The following is an 8550-nucleotide window of genomic DNA, read 5'->3' on the forward strand; positions in this document are numbered from 1 at the left end:
AGAGTTCCAGGGTGATTGGTGGTAGGTCCCGGTGGGGGGGCAGCGGGAGAAACCTACATCCCCATGCCCAGCCAGAGTTCCAGGGTGATTGGTGGTAGGTCCCGGTGGGGGGGCAGCGGGAGAAACCTACATCCCCATGCCCAGCCAGAGTTCCAGGGTGATTGGTGGTAGGTCCCGGTGGGGGGGCAGCGGGAGCAACCTGCATCCTCATGCCCAGCCAGAGTTCCAGGGTGATTGGTGGTAGGTCCCGGTGGGGGGGCAGCGGGAGAAACCTACATCCCCATGCCCAGCCAGAGTTCCAGGGTGATTGGTGGTAGGTCCCGGTGGGGGCCAGCGGGAGAAACCTACATCCCCATGCCCAGCCAGAGTTCCAGGGTGATTGGTGGTAGGTCCCGGTGGGGGCCAGCGGGAGCAACCTGCATCCTCATGCCCAGCCAGAGTTCCAGGGTGATTGGTGGTAGGTCCCGGTGGGGGGGCAGCGGGAGAAACCTACATCCCCATGCCCAGCCAGAGTTCCAGGGTGATTGGTGGTAGGTCCCGGTGGGGGGGCAGCGGGAGCAACCTACATCCCTATGCCCAGCCAGAGTTCCAGGGTGATTGGTGGTAGGTCCCGGTGGGGTGGAAGGGGAGCAGCGGGAGCAACCTGCATCTCCATGCCCAGACAGAGTTCCAGGGTGATTGCAGGTAGGTCCCGGTGGGGGGGCAGCGGGAGCAACTTGCATCCCCATGCCCATCCAGAGTTCCAGGATGATTGCAGGTAGGTCCCGGTGGGGTGGAAGGGGGGGCAGCGGGACCAACCTGTGTCCCTATGCCCAGCCAGAGTTCCAGAGTGATTGCAGGTAGGTCCCGGTGGGGTGGAAGGGGGTCAGCGGGAGCAACTTGCATCCCCATGCCCAGCCAGAGAACCAGGGTGATTGCTGGTAGGTCCCGGTGGGGTGGAAGGGGGGGCAGCGGGACCAACCTGTGTCCCTATGCCCAGCCAGAGTTCCAGACTGATTGCAGGTAGGTCCCGGTGGGGTGGAAGGGGGTCAGCGGGAGCAAACCGCATCCCCATGCCCAGCCAGAGTTCCAGGGTGATTGCAGGTAGGTCCCGGTGGGGTGGAAGGGGGGGCAGCGGGACCAACCTGTGTCCCTATGCCCAGCCAGAGTTCCAGAGTGATTGCAGGTAGGTCCCGGTGGGGTGGAAGGGGGTCAGCGGGAGCAAACCGCATCCCCATGCCCAGCCAGAGTTCCAGGGTGATTGCAGGTAGGTCCCGGTGGGGTGGAAGGGGGGGGCAGCGGGACCAACCTGTGTCCCTATGCCCAGCCAGAGTTCCAGAGTGATTGCAGGTAGGTCCCGGTGGGTTGGAAGGGGGTCAGCGGGAGCAACTTGCATCCCCATGCCCAGCCAGAGTTCCAGGGTGATTGCAGGTAGGTCCCAGTGGGGTGGAAGGGGGGGCAGCGGGACCAACCTGTGTCCCTATGCCCAGCCAGAGTTCCAGAGTGATTGCAGGTAGGTCCCGGTGGGGTGGAAGGGGGTCAGCGGGAGCAAACCGCATCCGCATGCCCAGCCAGAGTTCCAGGGTGATTGCAGGTAGGTCCCGGTGGGGTGGAAGGGGGGGCAGCGGGACCAACCTGTGTCCCTATGCCCAGCCAGAGTTCCAGAGTGATTGCAGGTAGGTCCCGGTGGGGTGGAAGGGGGTCAGCGGGAGCAAACCGCATCCGCATGCCCAGCCAGAGTTCCAGGGTGATTGCAGGTAGGTCCCGGTGGGGTGGAAGGGGGGGCAGCGGGACCAACCTGTGTCCCTATGCCCAGCCAGAGTTCCAGAGTGATTGCAGGTAGGTCCCGGTGGGGTGGAAGGGGGTCAGCGGGAGCAAACCGCATCCCCATGCCCAGCCAGAGTTCCAGGGTGATTGCAGGTAGGTCCCGGTGGGGTGGAAGGGGGGGCAGCGGGACCAACCTGTGTCCCTATGCCCAGCCAGAGTTCCAGAGTGATTGCAGGTAGGTCCCGGTGGGGTGGAAGGGGGTCAGCGGGAGCAAACCGCATCCGCATGCCCAGCCAGAGTTCCAGGGTGATTGCAGGTAGGTCCCGGTGGGTGGAAGGGGGGGCAGCGGGACCAACCTGTGTCCCTATGCCCAGCCAGAGTTCCAGAGTGATTGCAGGTAGGTCCCGGTGGGGTGGAAGGGGGTCAGCGGGAGCAAACCGCATCCCCATGCCCAGCCAGAGTTCCAGGGTGATTGCAGGTAGGTCCCGGTGGGGTGGAAGGGGGGGCAGCGGGACCAACCTGTGTCCCTATGCCCAGCCAGAGTTCCAGAGTGATTGCAGGTAGGTCCCGGTGGGGTGGAAGGGGGTCAGCGGGAGCAAACCGCATCCCCATGCCCAGCCAGAGTTCCAGGGTGATTGCAGGTAGGTCCCGGTGGGGTGGAAGGGGGGGCAGCGGGACCAACCTGTGTCCCTATGCCCAGCCAGAGTTCCAGAGTGATTGCAGGTAGGTCCCGGTGGGGTGGAAGGGGGTCAGCGGGAGCAACTTGCATCCCCATGCCCAGCCAGAGTTCCAGGGTGATTGCAGGTAGGTCCCGGTGGGGTGGAAGGGGGGGGCAGCGGGACCAACCTGTGTCCCTATGCCCAGCCAGAGTTCCAGAGTGATTGCAGGTAGGTCCCGGTGGGGTGGAAGGGGGTCAGCGGGAGCAAACCGCATCCCCATGCCCAGCCAGAGTTCCAGGGTGATTGCAGGTAGGTCCCGGTGGGGTGGAAGGGGGGGCAGCGGGACCAACCTGTGTCCCTATGCCCAGCCAGAGTTCCAGAGTGATTGCAGGTAGGTCCCGGTGGGGTGGAAGGGGGTCAGCGGGAGCAACTTGCATCCCCATGCCCAGCCAGAGTTCCAGGGTGATTGCAGGTAGGTCCCGGTGGGGTGGAAGGGGGGGGCAGCGGGACCAACCTGTGTCCCTATGCCCAGCCAGAGTTCCAGAGTGATTGCAGGTAGGTCCCGGTGGGGTGGAAGGGGGTCAGCGGGAGCAAACCGCATCCCCATGCCCAGCCAGAGTTCCAGGGTGATTGCAGGTAGGTCCCGGTGGGGTGGAAGGGGGGGCAGCGGGACCAACCTGTGTCCCTATGCCCAGCCAGAGTTCCAGAGTGATTGCAGGTAGGTCCCGGTGGGGTGGAAGGGGGTCAGCGGGAGCAACTTGCATCCCCATGCCCAGCCAGAGAACCAGGGTGATTGCTGGTAGGTAAGGAGATCCATTTGGTGACCAAACAGCAGTGAAAATAAAAAGGCCCAAATGTCAAAGAATGACACTTTTAATACTGAAAGTGAAACATTTAAAATCAAGTTAAAGTGGGGTATGTTCAGAAATGTCAGAGACGGTAATGAGCAGCAGAGGCAGGCCGGGGCAGAGTTCCAGGGCCAGGGGTGTGACGGCAGGCAGCGTAGGCCGGGGCAGAGTTCCAGGGCGGTGGGGAGAGGACTAGGCCTCAAATCCAAGGAGATCCATTTGGTGACTAAACAGCAGTGACAATAAAAAGGCCCAAATGCCAAAGAATGACACTTTTAATACTGAAAGTGAAACATTTAAAATCAAGTTAAAGTGGGGTATGTTCAGAAATGTCAGAGACGGTAATGAGCAGCAGAGGCAGGCCGGGGCAGAGTTCCAGGGCCAGGGGTGTGACGGCAGGCAGCGTAGGCCGGGGCAGAGTTCCAGGGCGGTGGGGAGAGGACTAGGCCTCAATCCAAGGAGATCCATTTGGTGACCAAGCAGCAGTGAAAATAAAAAGGCCCAAATGTCAAAGAATGCCATTTCTGCTACTGAAAGTGAAACATTTGAAAGTGAAACATTTAAAATCAAGTTAAAGTGGGGTATGTTCAAAAATGTCAGAGGCGGTGGTGAACAGCAAGGGCAGGCCGGGGCAGAGTTCCAGGGCCAGGGGTGTGACGGCAGGCAGCGTAGGCCGGGGCAGAGTTCCAGGGCGGTGGGGAGAGGACTAGGCCTCAATCCAAGGAGATCCATTTGGTGACCAAGCAGCAGTGACAATAAAAAGGCCCAAATGTCAAAGAATGCCATTTCTGCTACTGAAAGTGAAACATTTGAAAGTGAAACATTTAAAATCAAGTTAAAGTGGGGTATGTTCACAAATGTCAGAGGCGGTGGTGAACAGCAAGGGCAGGCCGGGGCAGAGTTCCAGGGCCAGGGGTGTGACGGCAGGCAGCGTAGGCCGGGGCAGAGTTCCAGGGCGGTGGGGAGAGGACTAGGCCTCAATCCAAGGAGATCCATTTGGTGACCAAGCAGCAGTGACAATAAAAAGGCCCAAATGTCAAAGAATGCCATTTCTGCTACTGAAAGTGAAACATTGAAAGTGAAACATTTAAAATCAAGTTAAAGTGGGGTATGTTCACAAATGTCAGAGGCGGTGGTGAACAGCAAGGGCAGGCCGGGGCAGAGTTCCAGGGCCAGGGGTGTGACGGCAGGCAGCGTAGGCCGGGGCAGAGTTCCAGGGCGGTGGGGAGAGGACTAGGCCTCAATCCAAGGAGATCCATTTGGTGACCAAGCAGCAGTGAAAATAAAAAGGCCCAAATGTCAAAGAATGCCATTTCTGCTACTGAAAGTGAAACATTTGAAAGTGAAACATTTAAAATCAAGTTAAAGTGGGGTATGTTCAAAAATGTCAGAGGCGGTGGTGAACAGCAAGGGCAGGCCGGGGCAGAGTTCCAGGGCCAGGGGTGTGACGGCAGGCAGCGTAGGCCGGGGCAGAGTTCCAGGGCGGTGGGGAGAGGACTAGGCCTCAATCCAAGGAGATCCATTTGGTGACCAAGCAGCAGTGAAAATAAAAAGGCCCAAATGTCAAAGAATGCCATTTCTGCTACTGAAAGTGAAACATTTGAAAGTGAAACATTTAAAATCAAGTTAAAGTGGGGTATGTTCAAAAATGTCAGAGGCGGTGGTGAACAGCAAGGGCAGGCCGGGGCAGAGTTCCAGGGCCAGGGGTGTGACGGCAGGCAGCGTAGGCCGGGGCAGAGTTCCAGGGCGGTGGGGAGAGGACTAGGCCTCAATCCAAGGAGATCCATTTGGTGACCAAGCAGCAGTGACAATAAAAAGGCCCAAATGTCAAAGAATGCCATTTCTGCTACTGAAAGTGAAACATTTGAAAGTGAAACATTTAAAATCAAGTTAAAGTGGGGTATGTTCACAAATGTCAGAGGCGGTGGTGAACAGCAAGGGCAGGCCGGGGCAGAGTTCCAGGGCCAGGGGTGTGACGGCAGGCAGCGTAGGCCGGGGCAGAGTTCCAGGGCGGTGGGGAGAGGACTAGGCCTCAATCCAAGGAGATCCATTTGGTGACCAAGCAGCAGTGAAAATAAAAAGGCCCAAATGTCAAAGAATGCCATTTCTGCTACTGAAAGTGAAACATTTGAAAGTGAAACATTTAAAATCAAGTTAAAGTGGGGTATGTTCAAAAATGTCAGAGGCGGTGGTGAACAGCAAGGGCAGGCCGGGGCAGAGTTCCAGGGCCAGGGGTGTGACGGCAGGCAGCGTAGGCCGGGGCAGAGTTCCAGGGCGGTGGGGAGAGGACTAGGCCTCAATCCAAGGAGATCCATTTGGTGACCAAGCAGCAGTGACAATAAAAAGGCCCAAATGTCAAAGAATGCCATTTCTGCTACTGAAAGTGAAACATTTGAAAGTGAAACATTTAAAATCAAGTTAAAGTGGGGTATGTTCACAAATGTCAGAGGCGGTAGTGAACAGCAGAGGCAGACCGTGGCACAGTTCCAGGGCCAGAGTGTGACACTGTCCGCCGATAGATAACCCTTTGCACATTATCGTCATCATCATTATCAGCAGCAGTTGCTGTCAGCCAGCTCCAGAGTGTATGAGCGGGGTGTGCTGCCCATTGCAGCCCGGGGCAGAGGAGCCGTATGCAAGCTGTGCATGCCCGGTGGCAACAGTGTATGAGCTCCACAGCGCCAGCGGGGGGGGTCCCACTATGTCCCAAGCCGCCTGACATGTACTTCCGGTCGGCTAGGAGGTGGCATGTCACCTGGGCTGTCAGCCAGCCCCAGAGTGTATGAGCGGCGTGTGCCTGCACCCGTGGGGGGGATACAGGAGCCATGGGGAAGCTGTGCAAGACCGGGGGCAGCCGTGTAGGTGCTCTGCAGTGCCCGCTGTGGACTTCCAGGGCAAGAGCGGTAGGAGCGGCCAACTCATGCCGACCTCCTGGAACTCCCCGTCGGCTTCGCTCGCGGGTCGGTCCCGCTGATTTTTCTACCTTCATAATAAAAAAATCTTTTTTTTTTTATGGCATTTTCGGAAGCCTCAAGCCCACCTGGAGTTGCACGAGCAAGGCCACGTCGGCGTCTCCTTCCGAAAGCGGCCGGGAGCCAGCTCCGAGTATGAGCGGCGTGTGCCTGCCTTTTGCACCCGTGGGGGGATAGAGGGGCCCCTGGGGAGCTTGTACATGCCGGCATCTTCCTTGTGGGAGCTCCACAGCGCCCGCGGCGAGTCCCGTTGTGTCCAGCCGGCTGACAAGCACTTCCGGTCCGCGAAGGATGCATGTCAGCGGCGGTGTGCCCGCTCCGGGTGTGAGCGGCGTGTGCCTGCCTATGGCATCCTGGGGGGGATAGAGGAGCCATGGGGAAGCCGTGCCAGCCCGGTTGCAGCCGTGTACGAGCTCCTCAGCGCCAGCGTCGGAGTTTGAGGGCAAGAGCGGTAGGAGCGGCCAACTCATGCCGACCTCCTGGAACTCCCCGTCGGCTTCGCTCGCGGGTCGGTCCCGCTGATTTTTCTACCTTCATAATAAAAAAATCTTTTTTTTTTTATGGCATTTTCGGAAGCCTCAAGCCCACCTGGAGTTGCACGAGCAAGGCCACGTCGGCGTCTCCTTCCGAAAGCGGCCGGGAGCCAGTTCCGAGTATGAGCGGCGTGTGCCTGCCTTTTGCACCCGTGGGGGGATAGAGGGGCCCCTGGGGAGCTTGTACATGCCGGCAGCTTCCTTGTGGGAGCTCCACAGCGCCCGCGGCGAGTCCCGTTGTGTCCAGCCGGCTGACAAGCACTTCCGGTCCGCGAAGGATGCATGTCAGCGGCGGTGTGCCCGCTCCGGGTGTGAGCGGCGTGTGCCTGCCTATGGCATCCTGGGGGGGATAGAGGAGCCATGGGGAAGCCGTGCCAGCCCGGTTGCAGCCGTGTACGAGCTCCTCAGCGCCAGCGTCGGAGTTTGAGGGCAAGAGCGGTAGGAGCGGCCAACTCATGCCGACCTCCTGGAACTCCCCGTCGGCTTCGCTCGCGGGTCGGTCCCGCTGATTTTTCTACCTTCATAATAAAAAAATCTTTTTTTTTTTATGGCATTTTCGGAAGCCTCAAGCCCACCTGGAGTTGCACGAGCAAGGCCACGTCGGCGTCTCCTTCCGAAAGCGGCCGGGAGCCAGCTCCGAGTATGAGCGGCGTGTGCCTGCCTTTTGCACCCGTGGGGGGATAGAGGGGCCCCTGGGGAGCTTGTACATGCCGGCAGCTTCCTTGTGGGAGCTCCACAGCGCCCGCGGCGAGTCCCGTTGTGTCCAGCCGGCTGACAAGCACTTCCGGTCCGCGAAGGATGCATGTCAGCGGCGGTGTGCCCGCTCCGGGTGTGAGCGGCGTGTGCCTGCCTATGGCATCCTGGGGGGGATAGAGGAGCCATGGGGAAGCCGTGCCAGCCCGGTTGCAGCCGTGTACGAGCTCCTCAGCGCCAGCGTCGGAGTTTGAGGGCAAGAGCGGTAGGAGCGGCCAACTCATGCCGACCTCCTGGAACTCCCCGTCGGCTTCGCTCGCGGGTCGGTCCCGCTGATTTTTCTACCTTCATAATAAAAAAATCTTTTTTTTTTTATGGCATTTTCGGAAGCCTCAAGCCCACCTGGAGTTGCACGAGCAAGGCCACGTCGGCGTCTCCTTCCGAAAGCGGCCGGGAGCCAGCTCCGAGTATGAGCGGCGTGTGCCTGCCTTTTGCACCCGTGGGGGGATAGAGGGGCCCCTGGGGAGCTTGTACATGCCGGCAGCTTCCTTGTGGGAGCTCCACAGCGCCCGCGGCGAGTCCCGTTGTGTCCAGCCGGCTGACAAGCACTTCCGGTCCGCGAAGGATGCATGTCAGCGGCGGTGTGCCCGCTCCGGGTGTGAGCGGCGTGTGCCTGCCTATGGCATCCTGGGGGGGATAGAGGAGCCATGGGGAAGCCGTGCCAGCCCGGTTGCAGCCGTGTACGAGCTCCTCAGCGCCAGCGTCGGAGTTTGAGGGCAAGAGCGGTAGGAGCGGCCAACTCATGCCGACCTCCTGGAACTCCCCGTCGGCTTCGCTCGCGGGTCGGTCCCGCTGATTTTTCTACCTTCATAATAAAAAAATCTTTTTTTTTTTATGGCATTTTCGGAAGCCTCAAGCCCACCTGGAGTTGCACGAGCAAGGCCACGTCGGCGTCTCCTTCCGAAAGCGGCCGGGAGCCAGCTCCGAGTATGAGCGGCGTGTGCCTGCCTTTTGCACCCGTGGGGGGATAGAGGGGCCCCTGGGGAGCTTGTACATGCCGGCAGCTTCCTTGTGGGAGCTCCACAGCGCCCGCGGCGAG

The sequence above is a fragment of the Rhinoderma darwinii genome, chromosome 9, assembly GCF_050947455.1.
Source record: "Rhinoderma darwinii isolate aRhiDar2 chromosome 9, aRhiDar2.hap1, whole genome shotgun sequence".
Lineage (NCBI taxonomy): Eukaryota > Metazoa > Chordata > Amphibia > Anura > Rhinodermatidae > Rhinoderma > Rhinoderma darwinii.